The sequence below is a fragment of the Rhipicephalus microplus genome, chromosome 5, assembly GCF_043290135.1.
Source record: "Rhipicephalus microplus isolate Deutch F79 chromosome 5, USDA_Rmic, whole genome shotgun sequence".
Lineage (NCBI taxonomy): Eukaryota > Metazoa > Arthropoda > Arachnida > Ixodida > Ixodidae > Rhipicephalus > Rhipicephalus microplus.
In genome coordinates, this window is record NC_134704.1 from 111,036,554 (window position 1) to 111,059,486 (window position 22,933).

The following is a 22,933-nucleotide window of genomic DNA, read 5'->3' on the forward strand; positions in this document are numbered from 1 at the left end:
GAGGCACTGCCAGAGCATATCAGCTAAGTCACTAACCTCACCATAATCAGGACAAGTAGAGTCAAAAGCCTCAGAAGAGACTATGCTAAGATAAAATAGACTTAGATAAAACCTGGTCTAGAGCAATCTAAACATGATGGCCTGAGGTCTAGACAACTTGCTGTGCGGACGAGCAAATGACCACCTACTCAACTGGTAGTCTTTAGCCACTTCACTGAACGTAAGTAAAGCGTCCCTGAACATCTCACAGCCAACCTGTGGGCCTGCGTCCTACCCAGCGCGAAGGGTTAGTGCGCGCACCCGGGAGTGAGCAGTGTCATTTCAGGTTTACTAGAGCGTCTAGTAGGGGTTTGAGATGTCCAGGAAACCAGGTAATGTTTGAAAATAGGACATAGACAGATTTGTTTGTTTATTGTCTGTAAGTACTGGCACATACCCACTCTGGAGATTTGGACATGGAAGATTGTAGTAGCCTACATGTGATACACTCAGAGCACATTTTAAAAGAACAAAAATAATAAAAGTAAACTATATAACAAATTGAATAAATACTAATATACTTGAAAAAATGAAGCAGAGACGAATCGATAACAGAAAAATACAGCTAATACTACATTAGAAGGCTGAAATTTTGAGAAGACCAGACAGTTGAGTCTACCTCACCCAGTCAAACTCAAATGAATGTGCAAATTTCATTAACTTTATCACTCATGTCACAAGTAATCGTCAAGAATATATTTAAGCAGGCGTTATATTGACATGCGCTTAGATTCTTGAATAAAATTGCATACGGCATCAAATACGTTTTTGTGAAATGTCCGAAGTCAGGGGCGCCGAAACTGAGAAGTTTGTCTGCAGTTAAGGTTAAGCCTACTGTAAAAAACGAAATAACTAGAAGTCTTTTGCTAATTATTATATATTTCCTACTTGATATGAAGTAATGCTCTATTGTTTCTCCTTCTTCACAGAAAGGGCACCGAAGAGATATCGCCACACCAGCTCAGTGTAGATAAAAGTGAAATGGTGGGACTCGACATCGATATTTGGTTATAATAGCTTCTAACTTTCAAGATTGACTCCGATGAGGTTTCCAGGGATATCTCAGGTGCTGAAAGTCTGATTTGATTGACAATGTGTGTTTTATTTCTGGTAGTACCAATATCAGAGGTCCATCACGCAAAGCTCGAGCTAATGAATCAGCCATTTCATTCAACTGTATTGCACAGTGGACTGGTACCCATACTAACTTCAAAAGTTTCAGTTGGGGTGAAACTAATGTGTGCAATGTCACTAGGGCTCGTGTTTAATCTGAAGCTGTTAGAGCAGTACACACTGAAAGAGCATTTGTAATGATTATTGCAATGTCTTTGTTTGAAGGCAGTTTAGGAGCGCCAATATGATAGTCAAGAGCTCAGCTTTGAAAACCGGAGTAAAGTTCGGCAGTCTTTTTGAAAACTACCAACCAATGTATTCAGAAACAATTCCTACTGCTCCCTTTTCTTTATCTCCAGAAGTGTATATGGCTACTATGTTCTTTATGTCTGCAGGAGCTAAGTAACCTTCTAATGTGTTATTCAAAAAACTGAAATGTTGAAACTTAGATAATGGAGGGGGAGATTTCATCACATTCTATCGTAATATTGTGAATTTATGCTTTAGTTCTAATTTTAGTCCGCCTTTATGCTTTGCACTTTCCTTTGTACGAAAATATATTGCGGAAAACAAAAGCGTGGTGAATGTGCGAGGAAGAAGATGCTGGGTTATTAATAAAGGCATATTCAGGTCGTCTAGCCGATAAGCTGTAAAGTTTTAGGAATGTTAGTACAATTGGGATATGTAATTGGCAAAGAATAGTTGGTATGCGAGCTTTTTTATATATTACAATAACGACGTACCTGGGTAGTCTGAAACACAAACTTAGCGCTTCTGGCTTCAACAGAACCTAAGGTTTTGTTTTGTACGCAGGGCCACCCGAAAATATTATGCACCCAAATTTTTGGGGATGGGCGCATGTACATTTTCTATATCATTAGTAAGGTGTGTCTACGTAACTCTTATTTCCTGTTGCTCAACCTGCGCAATAAGCCTGAAGCTCATTGTGTTTTCGCTGCAATATATTTATTGTGAGGGCTCCAGTCAAGTTTCTAAATTTAAATAATGCCCAAATATTTGATAGACTCAACTTGTGGAATCAGTTCCTGCTTATATAGTACAGAGATATGAATAGAATCTGCTAGTGGAAACACCTGGAGAGCACTTTTACTGATGTTTAAAGACAACGATATTGAGTGCAGCTAACGTTCAAGGGTATACATACACCTTTGCAATTTTCGATGCAAAAAATAAATGTCACTGCCTGCTGCAAAAAACGCGATATCGTGTGCATAAATGTAGACAGTGATATCTCGTTCAATGGGTACAGAGCTCATCAGAACATTGAATAACAGCGGAGATAAGACCACCCCTTGAGGAATTCCGCATTGTGTTTCGAACTTAGACGAGTGGCATCCATCCTTTGCACAATAAAATTCCCTTGATTTTAGAAACTCCGCAGCCCACTTCACAACATATCGCAGAAAGTTCAAGTTCTGTATCGCGTTCAATAAAATTGAGTGCTCGACACACTCATAAGCTTTAGCTATGTGCAGTGTTACTAGCCCCGCGCAGCACCGTCTTTTATGGACTAGCTGTATTCGGCTCTTTAAGTCGGCATGAGCACGCCAAATTGAAAACTCGCTACGAAAACCATTTTGCTTTAGCTTCTATAGTAGCTTTTCAGCCATTCAAACAATAAAAGCTCTCCATAATTTTAATCAGGTTAAATGTTAAAAAGATGGGTCTAATATGGGCGATGTTAAAACCTGGCTGTTGTTTTTTATTATGGGAATTACTCTGGCTATTTTCCAGTCATGAGGTATTCAGGCATTGCTTAAGGAATAGTTTATGAGATTGAGGACGTCAGAGTGTGATAGTTTAAACAAAATTTTACTCATAAGAACTGTTATACCATCAGGACCAGGAGATGACAACGGTAAGTTGCTAATTACGCTTGACACTTCAGACATTGTCACTTTTTTCGCCGTTAGTCTTTATGGAAGATTTTTGCCAGTTGTGTAAGTCGAAGAAAATATGTTTGCTAGACCTCTACCGATTGCCTCTAAAGAATTTGTCACTTCTTCTGATGATGACCTGTCATAATCAGAGTTTGCTTGAGACAGAAGAATTTCGCGTGATCTCTTACATCAGAATAACGCTTTTTTATTTCTAGGTTTAAAAAGAAAGTCGAAATGTCTTTTGTCATAGATTTTTTTAGGTTGAGTCACCGTCTGTTTAATTGTAGCTGTAAGAAATTTGTAGTGTGCCTAATTTTGGGGGGACTGATTCTGAATTAGCTGTTTCCAAGTTTCTTGTAGTCGTGTATGATCACGAGAGTAGTCGGAATTCCGCCACTGGTTACCAGGTACCCTCTTAGCACTTAGCAGACCAGATGAAGATTTCTGCCTTTTTGAACGTTGTTTTAATTACCGCACTTCATTTCATGGCTTTCGGCATTTTCTTCAGTGGGGGAAGCAAAAGCAACTTTTACGTCATTCTTAATATTGGAATATTTTATAAAGGTTCGTGCTTGGGAACATGATGGAATCATGGGGCACGTAATTTCAAACAGTACTGGTAAATAGTCACTATTGGTGGCGAAGTCTAGGGTAGTCCAAGGTATTTTAGGATCCGATGGATTTGTGGAGTTTAACGTCCCAAAACTAACATATGATTATGAGAAACGCCGTAGTGGAGGGCTCCGGAAATTTCGACCACCTGGGGATCTTTAACCTGCACGCAAATCTGAGCACATGGGCCTACGACATTTCCGCCTCCATCAGAAATGCAGCCGCCGCAGCCGGGATTCGATCCCGCGACCTGCGGGTCAGCAGCCGAGTACCTTAGCCACTAGACCACCGCGGCGGGGAAAGATATGTTAGAAATGCCCAAGGTTAAAGCCTAGGGTAGTCCAAAATGTGTTAGGAGTGGCTGGGCCTATAAAACTCCAATCTAAGAGAGAGCGGGATTGGTTTCGGATAAATGTGGGAGTTCTAGCTTAGAGGCATGATGAATGATTGTTTATAGGCCAATTTTACAAACGTTCACATTGATCAGTACTGAAACTTCAACTAGTGTGGTGAGAAATAAAATCTCTAACCATATTTTCTTTTTGCATTACAACTTAACAGCCATGTCTAAACATTGCGTCTCCTGTGCACACACAGAAAAATAGACATTCATTAGAGAGAAGGCTAGGCATCCAGGCAAGATAATGTCTGACGCAAAAATTTCGCGTTTTGGGGATATCCGCTTGTACAAAACTTTAACTTGTAAACTAATTTTATTATTGAAAAATAACACTATACATTCACCTTTGGATGGACCATCTAGGTGGAAAGACCGCTAAATAAGTAAGTGAAACAAATGATGTGCTGACAGCGAAGTTTATTGCAGTGCAATAATGTGTGGAGTGAATTTACAAGACAAATACAATAAATCTGTACTAGCTGAATGAATAGATCGGCAGTTCCAATGAAGAATTTCGAGAGAAGCTATCATTTCAACAGAATTGTTTCGGCAACAAGCTTAAATAAAATACTTTCTTTTAAAAAGTCGCACTTCGATACGTTGTCCTTGTAGCATGTTTCGGTTTTTAAATGTTTCGGAGAGCCAACTTTTTTGGAGACTGCGGATCGAGAGCACTTTAGGAATTTGATGTCCATGTCCATTTTGTCTGAATCCTGACCGTCCTCTAGCTTGTCATCACTTATCTTCTGGTTGTCGGTACGAGAGGGCCCTGCAGCCTGTATATTTGACGGAGCGGACTCTGCTTCTGCTTCACTTGACGGGAGAGTAACGTCAGCTTGTTGTGAAGCATCATCCTTACCTCTCGGCATTTCATATAATTGTGTCAACTGATTAGCTACAATAAGAGATAACGAGTCAAAAAGGGTGGTAGCCAGGCGATTTATAGCTTTCTCCATTGCTTTCTCGGTCATGTACGCAATGGTAACTGAAAGAGAGACTTCCAAAGTTGCACCACTTCAGGCTGCAACACCAGCATATTTCTCGGTTCCAACCTGAATTTCAGCGAAGGCGTATTTTCATGAACATCGTCTACGATCAACGATTTCCAGAATTGGAATCTCGTGCACTTTAGCTGGGCAATTCGCGTTATCTACACAGTGTGCTTCATGACAAAGGCAACACTTTTCGTCAGCACTAATGCATTCATATGCGTTATGCGCCTCACCGCAACATCGGCATCTTGGAGCTGACCGGAATCCTTCCAAGCTGTGCCCAACGCCAACATTTTGACACTGGAGAGAACGAGGCGACAGCTGTTCCACTCTGTATATTAGAGCTCGGCTATTCATATAATTGTGTCAACTGATATGCTGCACTATGGCATAAGGAGTCAAAAAGGTGGTAGCAAGGCGATTCATAGCTGTCTCTATTGCTTTCTCGGTCATGTACGCAATGGTAACTGAAAGAGAGGCCTTAATTCCAGTGGGGCGATTTAACCCGGCAAATGTGACAATCACACTCTGTTGGGATCCTATTCTTTTCTACCGCTCGTCTGTACCTGTAAACCACAATCGCACCTGTCTCAGAAAGTATCTCTAGAATCTCAGATGTAGTCTATTGATGTCGACACCTCCAACAATAGCCCGTACGCATGCTTGGTGAGGGGGAATAAAGACACTCACCGGATTGGTTGCGAACATTGAGCCTTTCAGTAAGTCCCTCACACAGAGCTGATCTGGAGAAAAGCAGTCAATGCCTCCCTTGCCGAACAGCCGCACCTTTGTGATGCTGTTATAGCGGGCTGTTGCTGCTTTCTGTTCCGACTAGGCCACTTTTGGGTTTTTTTCATTTTAATGACACCATCGTTGCTTGGGACTAGAGCCACAGGCACGGAAGCGAGTCCATTGCGTAGGAACTCGTCCACTGGTAGCTGTTGTGGAGAAAGAGAAGCAGACCAATGGTTACCGCCTGGTTCAGGGGAAGAAAAGGGCACTTGTTTGGATTGACTAGCCAAAAAGGAACTTGCTAATCAATTCTGTTGCTAAAAATATGCCTATATAAGAGGAAACTCAGTTGTGGCTACTTAGATTTCGGCTAAACCACTAGAGCAAGCAGGTGGGCTGAACACTGGAGCAAGCAGTTCATCGTCGTCTTGGGCCACTACAATGGTAAGGCTAATTGTTACGTATTCTTGTAAATCTAGCATGGCTATTGTATGACCATACGAATACCGATGGATGCATTTTAATGTTCGTGAAATTCTAGATGCACCTCTGCAGCGCAAGGTCATCTCGCATCAAAGAGCACTAGATGATGTAAATTCTTGGAGCCCTTTGCTGCAGTGCCTCTGATATGGTTTGTTTTAGGACGTAAGCCGGCAGATATTACATTATCATGCGAATACACCGAATATACATGTACATAATGTGTAAATATTTGAGCGCTCAAAGTAAAAGGAAAAGCACTTTCCTGTCAAGTGATTTTGCTTCTACCTTGTGCGCGCATATATTTCCACATAATGTTTTACCAAATGACCCAGCATTCTACTTTATTGATACATGTACAGTTTGTCAAGAAGGTGCGAATTGTAAATAAAAAATGGCACACTAATTTTTCCAGGTCCGCAATGTAACCCAAAGGCGCACGCCACTTTCTTTCGTCTGATAGAAGTGTATTGGCCCTTTAACACCTCCGCAAGAGTTCTGCACTGAACATATCTTACTGTACTTTTAATCCTTATAACAAAACAGTATAATATATAACTAGTATGAGTGAATGCTTCACCTAATAAATCACTCTATAAGCTATTTCAGTGCCTGTTTGTGGCGTTTTGCCCCACCCACTTCTCCAAATAAAAAATATTTCCAATGTGGCACCATGCACCAAATGACCCGAACTTTGGTAGTGTGTAGCCAGTTGTAAATAGTTACAAGAGAAATGCATAAGAAGTTGTTTTGACGTTGGAGTAGCTTCATGCACAGACCCAAATATATGGACGAGCAGTATTTAGCCCCTTTTTGACGGGCCGCGCACACACCGACACCAGCCGCGTAATTTTTCTCATGCGCATGCTCCAAGCAATGTTAAAAGTTTACACATAGAAACGTAAAACTACCACTACCTATCACTGCATTAGAGAAACAAAAAAAAAACTATTTATGATATTCGCTACAAAGGTGGTAAATTCAAAATGTCGCGTTCACTCCACCAAGTGCGCATTTCGCCCCACCCAACTCTATACGAACGGCGATGAGATAATCCACGTGATCTCTGCGCTTGGCTCCATTATCGTTGCTCCACATAGTTGTAGACATGAACTGTGAAGGATTGTCTGCCAACTCTGAAATTGCACGCCGCATAGTTCACCCTCAGAAACTACTTGTCTTGGACGTAAGAGAACAGTTGAAAAATCTCATAGCGGTGACCATATGGAATGTGTGATCACTATATATTTTGATAACGGGGCGGTATATATTCTGTCTTTAAAATATATAGACTGCATTTTTGTTCAAGATTTTGAATTCTTCTGTGCAGATTGGGCACCAGGGGGCCAGGGGATTGGCCACCAGGGGGCCAGGGAGTTCAGTTGTGCCTCGCATCAGCTCCGCGGAAAGTTGTTTGGTCTGGTGGAAATTGTGCAGTTACAGCAAACAACTCCTATAATCGCCTGCCTGAAGTTCTAGGGATCATCTAGACCACGACTTCAGGACTGTGACTACGTTTTGGGACATTTTATGGCTATTTTGGTGTCGACTGCGTCTCCGCCCAGCAAAGCCTAACGCTAGCGGTGAACAAACGTGGCGGCTTGGCGGTGGCCGACGCCCCCGGCGTTCGCTTCAGAGCCCCTTTGTGGAGACGCGATGGCAATGGAGGTGACCGTGGAGGGTACTGAAATTACCCCTGAAGAATTTAGAACCGCTGACTGGATCACGAAAGTTAGAAAACATGTTAAAAAGCTGCGTGACTCCGCTAGAGGTGACAGACAGGGACGCCAAGATGGCAACGCCCGGGCAGAAAGTGGAGCCGAGCCCGGTGAAGACAGGAAGAAGACGGCGGCTGCGAACGCAGCATACAAAAAGCTGGGGCACAAGATCGCGGAGCGCTCGATTGCGTCGTACCTACCGCGGTTGCCGGCGAACGACTACAAGATAATCATTCGTCCGAAGTGCGGGCTGGCGCTCACAAAAATTCCGAACACCAGGCTCAGTGAGGCGGTGCGCATGGCAGCGTGAATTCCGTAGATTAAGGGACAAGAAAAGGAAGTGTTCATTGTTAACGACAAGCAAGGCACTCTGATTTTCAGCACTCCAGACATAGACACTGTCTTGAAGGTGACCAGGAATAAGTCTATCAAGATTGAAGGCAAAAACTATGACGTCATGGCGTACCTCGCGCCGCACGAGGATAGCGGGCGGGGTGTGGTGCGCGGCATCCACCCGAGATTGTCAGTAGAGGAACTGACAGAGGCTTTCGGCAACTCAAGGAACCCGCTGATACTTGGTGTTAGGAAGCTGGGGAACTCAAGTTCAGCGGTCATCATCTTCAAAAATGAGACAGTGCCAGGGTGGATGTACTGTTACGGCGTACCCCTGAAGTGTGTGCTTTATAAGAAACGATACGAGGTGTGCTACCGATATGGCCAGCTAGGACACAGATCGGACGTGTGTATCAGCGACCATGTTCGCTGCCGGGGATGCGGAATGACAGCTCCACCCGAGGACCATGCATGTGAGCCCAAGTGTAAGCTGTGCGGCAAAGGTCATCTGACAGCAGATCGGAAATTTAAGGAAGCTTTCAGGACCCCTTATACAATAAAGAAGAGACAGTGCGAGGTCTGGCGGCGAATGGAAGGAGAAGAGCGGAAGGCGAAAGACGCCGATACACAAACGTACAGAATGGAAAAGATCAAAGAACGGTTCAGGAGCCGGTCGAAGCATCGGAGAGGGTCAAGAGGAAGAACAGGTTCCTTCCCAAGAGAACCGGAAAGACAGGAAGGAGAGCTGCCACCAATGACTGGTCCAGTAAACGAGAGACTTCCGGCAGTGCTGTCCTCAACAGTGGGAGACCCACGTCGCCGAACCGCAAGGTGGGTTGGGGAGATAGGGCCTCCCAAGATAAACGCGATGAAGAAATGTTAACTATTAAGGAAGAGAATCGCATGCTTAAAGAGCAGCTAGCGATGATGAGTCGGCAAATAGAGGAGCTTCAAATAGCTATCAAGTCGTCTAACACAACACTGGTTTCCCTACCACGAATGCCACAGAATGAAAATAGTAAAAGGCCGGAGGATCAGAGCGCTACTCCACCTCCCGCGAAAAAGAGGGCAAAAGAAGCGGAAAAGCTCGTAATAGATGGGAACGTAGAGACAGTGATAGACATGAAAATAGCACATCTGGAGGCAAATATTGAAGCCAAATCTACCCAGGACGATGAATGGCGTAAGGCCTTCGAGAAACGAATGTTCGAGATGTTTCAAAATCTGACACAGCAGTTGCATCAGCGGGATAATAAACTTACCGAGGAACTTAAAACAGAATTCGCGAAGAGGAATCGGGCGTATGAACAGCTCACCCAAGAAGTATTAGGCAGACCGATGAAGCACCTTAGTGGCAATCATGGCTCACAGATTCAGTAAGAACACCATTTGGCAATGGAACTGCGGAGGCTTCACGCGCAAGCGTGCGGTTCTGCAGGAATTCCTGAGAAAAGGGGATCGACCGAATGTTATAGCTATACAGGAATGTGGGAGAAAGGCGACATTGTCGGGTTATAAATCCTATGTAAGCGAAGACACGAGTACGCAGGTGGCCACCCTGGTCAGGCGAAACGTTACGGCGGTGCAGTATGACATTGGTAATGCACACAATGACCATGTTCTCATAGAACTAATACCCCGAAAAAAGAAAAACGCTAGCTTGTTCGTATTAAATATATACAACTCTCCCAGACAAAGGCGATGCGACTTTGGGGATCTCTTCGCTTCTACGTGACGTAAGAGTAAGAACAACCCATTGCTCATCGTCGGTGACTTTAACGCTCACCACACGGCACGGGGATATAAGCAGGCTTCAATTAAGGGCAGGAAATTGTGGGATGACATGAAAACTCATAATCTGGATTTATTAACCGAGCCGTTGCAGCCAAGGAGGAAGGGAAATAGTGTCGCGGTTGACACCACACCCGACCTTACTCTGACGGGGAGCGGCACAAGTGCCACGTGGTGCAACACAAACGAGGACCTAGGCAGTGATCACATGATCATAGAAATAGTGGTAGAGGGAGGCCCGGCAACACCTCGGAAACGAAAGGTAGAGGCCGTAAATTGGAACTCTTTCAGGGACCTCAGCGATGACCCGACTCCCATTTCCGACATTGCCGAGTGGTGCGATGGGGTGTTATGTACTGTTAAGGAAGCCACTGAAGTGGTGGAAATCGAGGAGGACGACGGAGTGGTAGACACGAGATTAGTAAATCTTTGGAAGAAAAAGAAAGCTTTGGAAAACCGACTCCAACAGAGGAGATGGGATCGGAGTATCAGGAAACAAATAGCGGCTTGAAACAGGCAAAATGAAGAACACGCCATCACGCTCACGAAGCAAAGGTGGGGGAACGTCTGTCAGGAGATGGATAGAAATATAAGTACGTCCGGGACGTGGCAACTTCATCGTCACCTTTTAGATCCGGAGAGCACGAAGACAGCGTCTAAACAGCAATTGGAACGGATGGCGCACCAATTTGAAGGCACTAGGAAGGAACTCTTAGAAGAAGTTCGGAGTAGATACATTAATCCCGCCGGATCCGAACCTCTCCCAGATTATGGAGGATGGGAAAACGCAGCCTTAGACGCCCCTATCTCCCTGGCTGAGTTGCGAGCAGAGATTAATCGGCTAAGGACTAGATCAGCGGCAGGGCCAGACAGAGTGACTAACAAAATGCTCCGTAATTTAGACGATAGGTCCATCGCTAACCTAGCAATGTACATGCAGGAGTGTTGGGAAAAAGGGACGATACAGCAGGAGTGGAAACTCGCAAATGTAATTTTCATTCCTAAAGCGGGTAAAAAACTCCGTTTCGAGAATCTTAGGCCGATGTCGTTAACGTCTTGCGTAGGTAAGCTCATGGAGCATGTCGTTCAGACGCGGCTCAACAGGTACATGGAAGACAATGGTGTGTATCCGGACACCATGATCGGTTTTCGACCCCGACTATCAACTTGCAACGTGATGCTGCAGCTCAAGGACCAAATTATAGATAAGCCAACGCGAGACACAAAAGTTATCGTGGGGTTATATGTGGCAAAAGCATTTGACAACCTGAGGCACGTATCGATCTTGGAGAATCTGAGCACCCTGAACGTCGGAAAGCGAGTTTATGACTACGTCAAGGACTTCCTTTCGAACAGGACGGCCACTTTAAAAATCGGGGAAGAATCCATCGAGGACATTAATTAGGCAACAGGGGGACACCTCAGGGCTCGGTGTTATCACCCACCCTTTTCAAAATTGTGATGTTGAAACTGCCTGAACAGTTAAAGAATATTGAGAATGTAAATCACACCATTGACGTGAATGACATAACATTATGGATGAACAAGGGCAGTGACGGCCAAATTGAATGCTCTCTGCAAATTACCATTGATAAATTGTGGAGTAACTGGAGCCCAAAAGACTTAAATGCTCGTCCGAAAAGTCGGAAGCACTCTTCCTCATGCCCACCGGAAAACGGCGGCTCCGCAACAGGCCTGAAGTTGACATCCACTTGTATGTTAACGGCGCAGAGATCCCCGCGGTCGACAGTATCCGTGTCCTTGGATTAAGGATTCAGGTGAACGGTAAGAATTCTGAAACTCTTGCTAGGTTGGAAGCCAGTTCTAATCAGACATGTCATCTCATCAGACGAATAGCAAACAGGCATGCTGGGATGAAGGAGACGAACCTTGTTAGATTATTGCAGACCTTCATAATAAGTAGGATAGTGTACGTGGCACCTTATTTAAAATTAAACCAAGCGGAGCGGGGCAAACTCGACACCATTATAAGGAAAAGTGTGAAAGTCGCGCTCGGACCTCCCCCAAACACGTCAACTGACAGACTTATGAAGTTGGGGGTATCTAACACACTCGATGAGCTAATTGAGGCTACTGTGACTGCACAACATCAAAGACTACTCGGATCTAAAACGGGGAGGGCAATATTAAAGAGATGGGGCTATATGCCCACGCGTGAGCAGGCGCGTTCAAAAGACATACCGATACAGATCAGGGACAGGATAAAGATACCTCCGCTACCCAGAAATATGAACTCTACCTTTTACGAAAGCAGGCGTAAAGCCAGGGCAGAGGCATTCCAATGCAGGTACACCGGTCGACAGGACGTCGCGTATACAGACGCTGCGGAATATCAAAGTAAAGCGGCACACACGGCAGTGGTGGTCAGAGAAGATAGTGGCCTGATTGCGTGCTTCACAGTCCTTGGCGTCGAGACTGTAGAGGCCGAGAAAGTGGCCATAGCTTTGGCCATCAGCCAAAAGGGGATCAGGGTGGTCATCAGCGACTCCAGAAGTGCTGTGAGAAATTATGAATCGGGAAGGGTGACGGAGACTGCCGTCCGTAAATTAAACATGGTAGGAGTACCCAAAGAGCAGGTTCTGCTTGTCTGGACTTCAGCTCACCAAGGACTTAGAGGGAACGAGGAGGCTCATTCCGTCGCCCGAGGTCTCACCTACCGGTCGACCCCTGGAACCTCCCAAGTTACCGAACAAAGAAGCGAGTATATGCGCACATACCATGAAATCGTCGCACACTACAGGCTGAATCGGCAAGTATACCCGAGAGTGGACAACTCACTAAGTAAGAAAAACGAGATTTTGTGGCGAAAGTTACAGACCGGGGTTTTTCCAAACCCCGCACTTTACAGCAAGTGGCACCCCGCAGTTTTCCAGTCCCAGTGTAAATTTTGTGATGAGGTAGCGAATTTGGTCCACATGGTGTGGACATGTCCAAGTCAGAACGATGGTTCTCACACTTTAGAATCCTGGGAGGCCCTGCTCTGCAGCCCAGAACCCAACGTCCAGCGCGACATTATCAGTCAAACCCTTGCTGCTGCCGCGTCCCAAGGGATTCCGGCCGACAGCTAGGGGCGACGGGCCATGCCTGAACAATTGACAGACTTTTTAATAAAGTTTTCTTTCTCTCTCTCTTCTGTGCAATTCTCATTTTGGAAGTATATGGTACACAAGAGTCCCAGATGGCTGTAACATGGTATTTTTGCAGATCTCTAAGAGCCTATATTATGGGAACTACGCCAGCGTTATCCTACATATAGCGCTGAGGCGAAGGGCGTCCGATAAAGGGAATCCAGGTAGCATCTCACCCCCTTACCTATCACTGCTTTGTCAATATTTTCGGTTTGTATGCACCATTTTTTATTCTTTATTTTACTCTCATTTTCACTCTTCACTGATGATACGCAAAACCAAGGAATCAAGCTCAGCCGGTTGTATTGACATTTAAGTAGCAGTGAAGCCAGCACAGTTCGTCAGCCACTGAGAGACGTACGAAAGAAGCTCAATGTAGGTTACATCAAGATCCGCTCATGGAGGTTTCACGTGTTTCAACCGTTGTTCTCAACATTGTTTTTACATACGAGCGGAATCAAATGATCCACCTTACTGAAAGACACACAGAGTTCGATTATTAAGTGTATGTATTATGTATTTATTCAGTATGTATTAAGCATGAAGTGCTCAACATTTTGTGTATGACGTATACCATTTTTCCTGGTGTAGTATATCTTTTTGTTTTTGCTGATTTATGTAATCTCCGTGCCCCCACCTCTCACATACGGCCAAACAGGCCTGTAAAAATTTCAAGAACATCAAATTTTTACCACAACTAGCTTGAACTTGCAAAGAACCGAATATCTGTGACATATTTACGAGAAACGACCATTCTGACATAGGATGACTTCGCGTCACCATTGGTTCATTCATATACGCTACATATGTTCCAATGAAATTTTTGTTTTAAAAAGCCTATGCGTCTAATCTGTCTTGCGTTCAATGCGTGCTTGTTCTGGATTCGTTACACGTTCTTGGAATTTATGTTTGCGTGTCTACTTCTTTTCTGGTTGGCTCTGCATTCGTGCAACTACGTTTCGTGTTACATAACCATGAATAAAGCATGACCGATGCTGTAAGAAGAATTGACAGAACAAGTAAGAATAAGGAAAGGATAATAATCGAAAAGAGCCCTGAATCTTCATGTACGAATCTAAAAGAAGCAAATGGGAGAAAACTTGGAGGCTTCCGGTGCCAGATTCAATCATCGTGCAAGAACGCAAACCATACCCCTGATTCCTCTCGTTGTCGGTAGAGAATAATACCGCGTGGTAGGAGAACACCGGGCGTCGCCTTTCAGAAGTGTCCTACCCTTTTCCTTTGTTCCGTCTTCTTTTCATATGCAACACCTACTCCTCTTGCAGTGCAAACACAAAAAAAATTGTCCTTATCCTCTATAATCTTTTTTTTTCATTTTGTTCGAGCGTCAAGAACGAGTGGCTCTGTTTATAGCCTTGGCAACGCCTGACTAAAAGGTTTTATTGTGGTTGCCGTGGTTGCTCGTTTCTTGTTTTCTACATTGTGGCTTTCTGTATAGCGCAATCACCACCAACCTCAAGCAAAATGCGAGACCTGCTCGAAGTTTCACGAGCAAGCCTCATCTGAAGTGGTGCAAGAATGGCACATTCGTTGTCGGCAAAAGGTCTCTGCATGTTTGCAAGGCATTCGGTAAGCGTACGGATTGTTGCTAGGCACTGGTAGCGCCTATACATCTACTACTAATCACTCAACGGTAATATAACTACACCGGGTGGTTGTTTTGATATAACTTCTTGGAGTGATGTATCGAATAAAATGCCCTCACCTCCCCGAAAGAAATCGTGAGGAAACACAAATGCATTTGTTGCGACAAGAGAAGGTACCGCTGTAGTCAGACATTCGCCGTCATCGACTTCTGCCATCGCCTTGAGAGGCGCCCTACCAACGAACGGTAAAGAGTGAGGCGCTTTATGGGTGGGAGAGTGAGGTGTAGGAAGTAGAGAAAGCGAACTTCGAGAAAGGAAGCAACGAAGCACTACACCCACCCTTTCCTACACTCTCTCGCGCCACATGATCCGGCTGCTAAGGGTGAGGATAAGCGCGCGTGCCCACAGCTATCGCTGTGGGAGAGAGAGTTAGCGCACAGAGGAAACACCTGCCGGTGCGTGGACACCACTGCGGAAAACGCCGGATGCCTGACATAGCCCGTCTAAGCAATGCATTCGCATTAAGAAAAGAATATTGTGGTTGACTACATGACACCTCTTAGCATTGCGTTTTGCTTCGTTAGTTGTATATTTCATTACAACTTTAGCTGTCCTTAATGTTTTATGAAAACAAAATAGACGGCCACTATCTTCGTAAAAACATCACTTATGTAAAACACTTTTGGAGCGCCTCTGTGACAGGGATACTATTGTTTTCAAGTTCGTATGCAAATGGGCCACTGTCCCTCAAGAGGAAGGTAAATAACAGCTGTATCTTGCCGGTACTTAGCTACGGAGCAGAAACCTGGGGACTTACAAAAAGTGTTCAGCTTAAATTGAGGACGACGCAGCGAGCAATGGAAAGAAAAATGGTAGTTGTAACGTTAAGAGACAAGAAGAGAGCAGAGTGGATTAGGGGACAAACGGGGGTTAAGGATATCATTGTTGAAATAAAGAAGAGGAAATGGACATGGGCCGGGCATGTAGCACGCAGACAGGATAACCGCTGGTCATTAAGGGTAACTAACTGGATTTCCAGAGAAGGGAAGCGGGTTAGGGGGAGACAGAAGGTTAGGTGGGCAGATGAGATTAAGAAGTTTGCGGACATAAATTGGCAGCAGCAAGCACAGCACCGGATTAACTGGCGGAACATGGGAGAGGCCTTTGTCCTGCACTGGACGTAGTCAGGCTGATGATGATCATGATGATGATGATGATGATGATGCAAATGGGACATTGTCTTTTCTATTTAGCATCGCCCCATATCCGGAACTTGGCACATTCACTCATTATACCTACAGATATAATTCATACACCTCCAAACACCGCCTGAACCACTGCGCAAAAAACAGCAGCTCTAGGCAGTGGTAAAACTTAAAAAGAGGTACCTAATTTGGTACAAAAAGTGAATAATAAATAGTAATAAAGCGATAAAGCTAAGCAAATAAAAAATGGCCGCATATCCACGGAGTGGATGATGGAGAGTGGGGCGCAGCATTCGTTCGTCCATTCGTTCTTGCTTCCGTCCGTCCATGCGTCCGTCTGTCTGACCGTCCATGCGTCCATCCGGCTGTCCGAGCGTGCATCTGTTCGTGCGTCCGTCCCTACGTCCGTCCATGCATCCGCCCCTGCGTCCGTTCATGCGTCCATCCATGCATTTGTCTGTGTGGCCGTTCGTCGATCTATTCAACACTCCAAGTACCATCATCTCGCAGTTTTTCATCGCTTATTCCCCATATAGAAGCTGCGCCGTCGAGCGGACATTCCAAGGACTAAACGAGAGGTGGCACACGAACACTTTCTTACGGCTTGCACTTCAAGTCTACTTCCCATTTGTAACCACCTCGAGTTCATGGTATATACTAGTTCACTGTATTCGTGGCACTGCGGCCCAACGCTCGCTAAACCTTTCTAAAACCAAGGAGGTTACGCCCAGCGAGTATAACGTAGCAACCTTTTCTTGGCAGATAGTGCTCAATGTAAATGCCAAGGCTGTTAAGGGGGAATGAGAGACAGGAGAATTCGGCTTTTAGTAAACGCGTACGCCGCGAACTTTTTATTGTTCAACAAAGCACAGGAGAAATATCCCACCGGCACCACCTTGTAGGCCAAAATGTAACATTGGTTAAACAGTACGACTACGACTACGAGGGACGAACGGGTGTCGTTTTAAGAAGCTTCGTCCCTAAAATACTACGTCTGATATTGTTGATATGTCGATTAGGTGATATAGCGGTTAGTGAACGTAAGCGTTCACCCAAAATGCGCGGTTTCAGTCTAATCTGTGATAGTGGCATGTGAATAAAGGTGATATGCCGAATGACTTAGTCATTATAATTAGGCGCTCGTTAAATAACCGTACTTGGTTAATGTTTTCCGAATCCTACATTTGAGCTTCACTAATAAATGTATTAGGTTATTGGCACGTGAACTGACCATTTTACACTGTATTTGGAACCTATATAGGGTGCTTTGAAAGCCACGCGCAGCGCCACTTGTGGCGTGCAACGTTGGGAATTGTATAGTCGATACCAGTTAATCATTGGTTTGACAGTTATGGGGGGAAGAGTGCGCGTGGCTGGCGCGTTGGTTCTTCAAGAAGTATTTTAAGATATCGTATATCTAGACATTCTTCAGCTAAGCCACAATGAATGAATGGGAGAACCTGCACAAAAACACCCACGTTTTGCACGTTAGTGATCGCCCTGCTACCAGTCGTCAGTATACAGACGGCAAATGCGTGCGTCGGGAGTGCAAGATGCTGGCTTCACAACTGTCGCGGTAACCTGTCGTTTTTTTCACATTTGGAATATTATTTATTGTGCCCACAAATCACGTACTTGCGAAATACTCAGAGCATTTAGAAATATGGATAACTCCTCGGCACTTCTTGGTGGATATCATGGTGAGTGACCGGCCGCGGCGTGCTTGCTACTTGTGGCTTCGTGCCACGGCGATTGTCAGCTATCGAGTCTTACGAATTGTTTTGCTTGAGGTTGTCTTGCCATCATCCCCGCTCATCATGACCATAGTCATTACCTCACCGCTTGCGCAACTATGCTGAGAGCTTAAGGCGCGGTCAAGAAAGAGAACGTTCTATGAATTCGGTTATAGAGGACGCTGCAGCGCCATTTTGTCTTTCGTTTCATCCTGTAAACGACTGATCCTCGCGTACGACCAATCTTTTTGACGCAGTTGGAGCGAAACTTGGAATTTAAATTACTTGCATGCAAAGAGTGATTCGTTATATCATGCACTTGTGAATGGTTAGCGCTTCTAAGTGAGTTCATTTTGCAGAGCAGTTTCGTTAAGCCGCCTTAAAGTTTAGGAAGCCTCATAACGACTTTAATGATTTTAAAGTGTCCGATAGCGTTCTAAACAGCTAAGGCGGAAGTAAGTCTTGAATTTAAGCATGCGAGGATTACTTCCTTTTTAGTATGTTTGGGCTGACCCGTGGAGCTGCTGCGGCGCAAATTTTTCCCACTTGATTAAAAAAAAATGTACACACTTCTATGGCTTTGCGTCTAGAGCTTCAAATCTTTGAAAGTAAGTGCAGCGCAAAGCTTGCATTAAGGGCGCACAATAGTTCAGCCTTCCAAGTCTCTAAAGGTATTCGCTCGTCACTATCGTATCCATAAAGAAGCCCGAAAAAAAACCATAAAGAAGCCCGAAAATAAAGAAGCCCGAAAAAAGTATTTGACAGCTAATACACTGTTTTAAATAAATCCAGTCACGTTGACGGTTGTTTATACATCTCAGTCCCGATGACTCATATCCAAGAATATTGATTGAATCATTATTAAGGACACATCTCCTTGGGGCCATGGAAGCCTTTGGCAGCTGTATTAGTTACTGTGAATGCAGAGCCAATGGTAGTAATATGACAGACAGAAGAGTGGTACTGAGTGTACGCCGAACTCGGGCTCAGGTCGCTATGATAAATTGGACCAAAATGTGTTCACAAAGATGATGATATTGATATGTGAGGTTTACCGTCGCAAAACCACCACACGGTTATAAGAGACATCACGGTGGAGGGCTCTAGAAATATAAAGCATCTGGGGTTCACTAGGTGCACCCAAATCTGGGCACATGGGCTTACAGGATTTTCTTCTCCACTGAAAATGCAGCCACTGGAGCTGGGATGTGATTCTACGACCTGTGAGTCAGCAGCCGAGTACCTAGCCACTAGACAACCACGGCGGAGCGTGATGACGGAGATGAAGATCGCACGGAGTAAGTGTGCTTTACAGCCAGCATTGCACGTGAGGCCAGGGAATCAGCTGATGACCTGTTTTCACCAAGATGATGGGCCATAATGGAGCTACAAGGGATAATTACATGGCGAAGTGCTTGGCTGGCTGGGGACGAGCCGAAGCAGCGGCAGATGCAAGACAGTAGGCCGAAGTGTCGAATGCGGGTGATCAAGGGTCAAGCCAGTGACCAAACACACCCTGGGGCAATGGTATATCTGGTGCGAGTACTGCATCTTTAGGCAAGGCCTGGTCTCTTGTTTTACCGCTCAAGGACATCACGGGTCTCGGCGAGGGGTCTGCTCGCAAGCTGTTCACTGGACAGGCTGGCCATTCCCTGCATGGAGCATCGCGTCCCCTTTGCGGGTTGACTGGTTCGTAGTCACACCCACGACGTCAAGCTCCCTCGTTCCAACAGTGCCGCACTACAAGACGCGAGCCGCTTTGCTTCGTCTTTCATACACCTGCTGCCCTGCACATTGGCGTCTGTCGTACCATACGTTGTACAGTGAGTTTACTACGCCAAGTTTTAAAGACAGTTGTCTTTCTTGGGGACCTTCAACGCAAACATTTGGTCTGTCTGTCTGTACATTTGTTTGTTTCTCCCTCTTTAATGGTACCCTAAACAGCTCCAAAGTGACCAAACGATACTCTAAATGGCCGACCCCATCCGCAGCACCCACCAATATTGCTCCAGGTTCAGCGTTCATACTTGTGTGATTGTCAAATAAAAAGCAATTTTTTCGCATATCTGAGGTACCATACCAAAACGTTAAAATCATCTATGTGAATTTTTTACTAGAAAAGACATACATAAGTAATTGTAAGGATCGTAGCCGTTGTAACGGTGCGCTGGCCATACAACGCTTGCACGAAACGGCAAGTGTTTCCAACGCTTTGCTAAGATGACTCTGTGGTGGCACCTACCCGTTGTCTTGCGTTCTACACCTTATCACCTCAGAGACGGCCGCGCACGGCGAGCGCCCCGTTTTCCAGGATAACTGCCAGATAACGCTCATGTCTCCCGTGTGATGTGACATGATGCGCTCGTTCGCCTCCACTGCACGCTCGAGGCACTCTAACGCAGCGCCTCCAGAATACCATTCACTTATTTTCCTGTGCACAACATCAAATAAGCGATTTGTTCACTTTCTTCAGACGCAAGATCATCGTCTTTCGGCGGCATTTGTGGTGTAATATGCTGATACGGGACCATTTTTTTGAGCTCGTGTAATGGTTCTTTTCGAAGAGAATAGTCTATCTTGGCTATTGTGGGAATTCGGTCTGTGTGGCTTTCTAGTCTGTCTTTGTGCCTGCCCCCGGCTCCACTAAGCCCCTCAAGATATTTTAGTGTAGTGGATTACAAGCACGCTGAATATTGGGTGTATGAGATTTTTCTACTTACATGCGTGCAACAAAACTAGCACTTTAGGGCAGCCACGACAGCGAGGCTTAAGCGCGGAAATACTACTCACGGAAGCTTTTACACGCTTACAAAACGCATTTCTGCGGCACGTCCATAGAAATTTCACACAAGAAAAATTAAAACAGAACGAAAGATTTAGAGTGACTACATCAAAGTGCACAGTGCTGTCGAAGAATTGACGTCATCTGAAGGAGGCATTGTTTGCAAGCTCTCTCGAGTGACAGCGTTGCAAACGGCAAGGACACAGTGGAAATTGTTGAGCACTTACGATCGCAGCACCACATTCACCTGAAGAAGTGTCACGCAGACACAGGTGAGGTCTTGCTGAAATGTTGGTGCTTTCAGTGACCGGCTGAGCTGCGTTAAATTTAATACAGCATGCTTCGTACAGTGTCACGAGGTTTCGTTTTGTGCACTTACTTCCCTAGCATGGTCAGAACAGATGTGCATGGTTGGTGTTGTATTTGTTTACATATTCTTGTAATTTTCAACTCACGTGCAACTCACCATAGCAAAGTTTCCCGGAAGAATGCATCACTCGGGCCTGCTGAAAAAGAGAAGATGCGAATGACATCCTGCATCAGTTTAGCCGTGAATTATATCATGCTTGAATTTCACTGCACCAGGCTGATGCACCTTTTGGAAGCTTCTTTCGAAGCAAGCGTCCGGTGGCACGCATGATTCCAGGTAGGGGCCAACTATATTGGGAATACCGTCATGATGTCAGTGACAAAAACCTTCGAGAATAAGCTCTTTAATGGCATACGAGCCCATTCTTCTCACCATCGACGAGGCACTCAAAATTCGTGAACGTGCCGCCGTGGTGGTGCTTGAAACATTGTGCGATTATGAGCTACCGGTACGCGAAACGATCGACTTGAATATAGTGCAGCAGTTTTTTGCTGTTTCAAGTTGCATGTTGATACGAACCGACATTCGGAGAGTTAGGAAGACCTCAGACGACGTAAGTGTATTGGGCTATGACTCAGCTTTTTACATACAAAAACTTCACAGGGACTTCCAACTTTCCATCTTCAAAACTCGGCAGCAGATGCGAGAAAGTTGGCATTTTTCAGTAACTCACAGGCCGCATTAGGATCACTCTCTAGTACAAACCTGACAGTAATTAGTGATGGTATGAAATAGGAAACGCACAAAAAGCTCCTTAAAGCAAGCAAGCCACAGCATGGTATCAAATTCCAATAGATACCTGGCCATTTCAACATTCCTGGAAACACAGCTGCCGATAAAGCAGCACGAGAAGCACGTCGTAAAGATGTTGCTGTTTTTTTGCCAATTTCGAAAAATGAATTGCGTTGTATTGTAAAAGCCACAACTTTCAGAATGAGAAAGACTTCTTGGCTTGACCAAAGTAGAAGGAGCTGTGATTTAGATCACATAGATCCATTCATTGAGTTCGAAACTACGCTAGGAAGATAGAAAGTACGCTAGCATTGAATAGAAGTATGAAAACTCTAATTCACCGATTGAGGCTAGGCACCACGTACACAAAGCATTTTTCGCACAAGATTGGCAGAGCTAAAACACCCGAATGAGAATGCATGAAGATGTATGCCACCTTCTCATAGACTGTCCACATCATAACACGCCGAAACGCCGTCTTAAATCAGAACTGTTGGCATAAGAACGCCGGCAGTTTGGAATGAAGAAACTTCTCGGCCTGTGGCCAACTGGAGTTTTCAAGGCGCACGCTTTCGAAGCGTTAACACGTTTCTTACCTGACAGCGGAATCGCTGACTAGTACTAAGAAATAACAAACTTTCATTTGTATAACATATGCCATACTTATTGGGCGCAGTTTCATATGGTACCCATCATATGTCTGTACTGAAGTGAATGACGTGTCGGCTGTTGTGTACCCATGAGCGAATACATCTTCATAAGGACCAGACGTGTGCTCTACTGTTTTCTGCTGGTTGGATCGAATATCAACGAGGGACACTATCAGAGACTTCATTCGTTGACTTTCGAACATTTTTTCATCATTTTGTTGTGATATGTGCGTAGATGTGTTGTTATTTTTGCAGTGTGCCCGAATGTTCTATTTTCCATGCACTGCTTTGTATAATTCACTTCAAGTTACATGTTCAACTTTCACTCAAGAACTAAGGAGTAGCCGGCGCCATAATTGTGGGCCAACATCTTCTTATATGTCATATCAATAAAAAAATTGCAAGCGCTTCATTTAGAAGACCTGGGCCCCCAACTCAACAACTCTCTGGAAGTTGCAATCAGAACAAGCTCGTTCAATGTAGGTCACAATTTTGTTGTGGAGTTTCTTGTCATGTTGAAATAAATGCGGGAGCTGCGCAGTGAATTTTGTTTAGTCTGCCTGGCCATAAGTAGGACAATGAATCACTGATTGA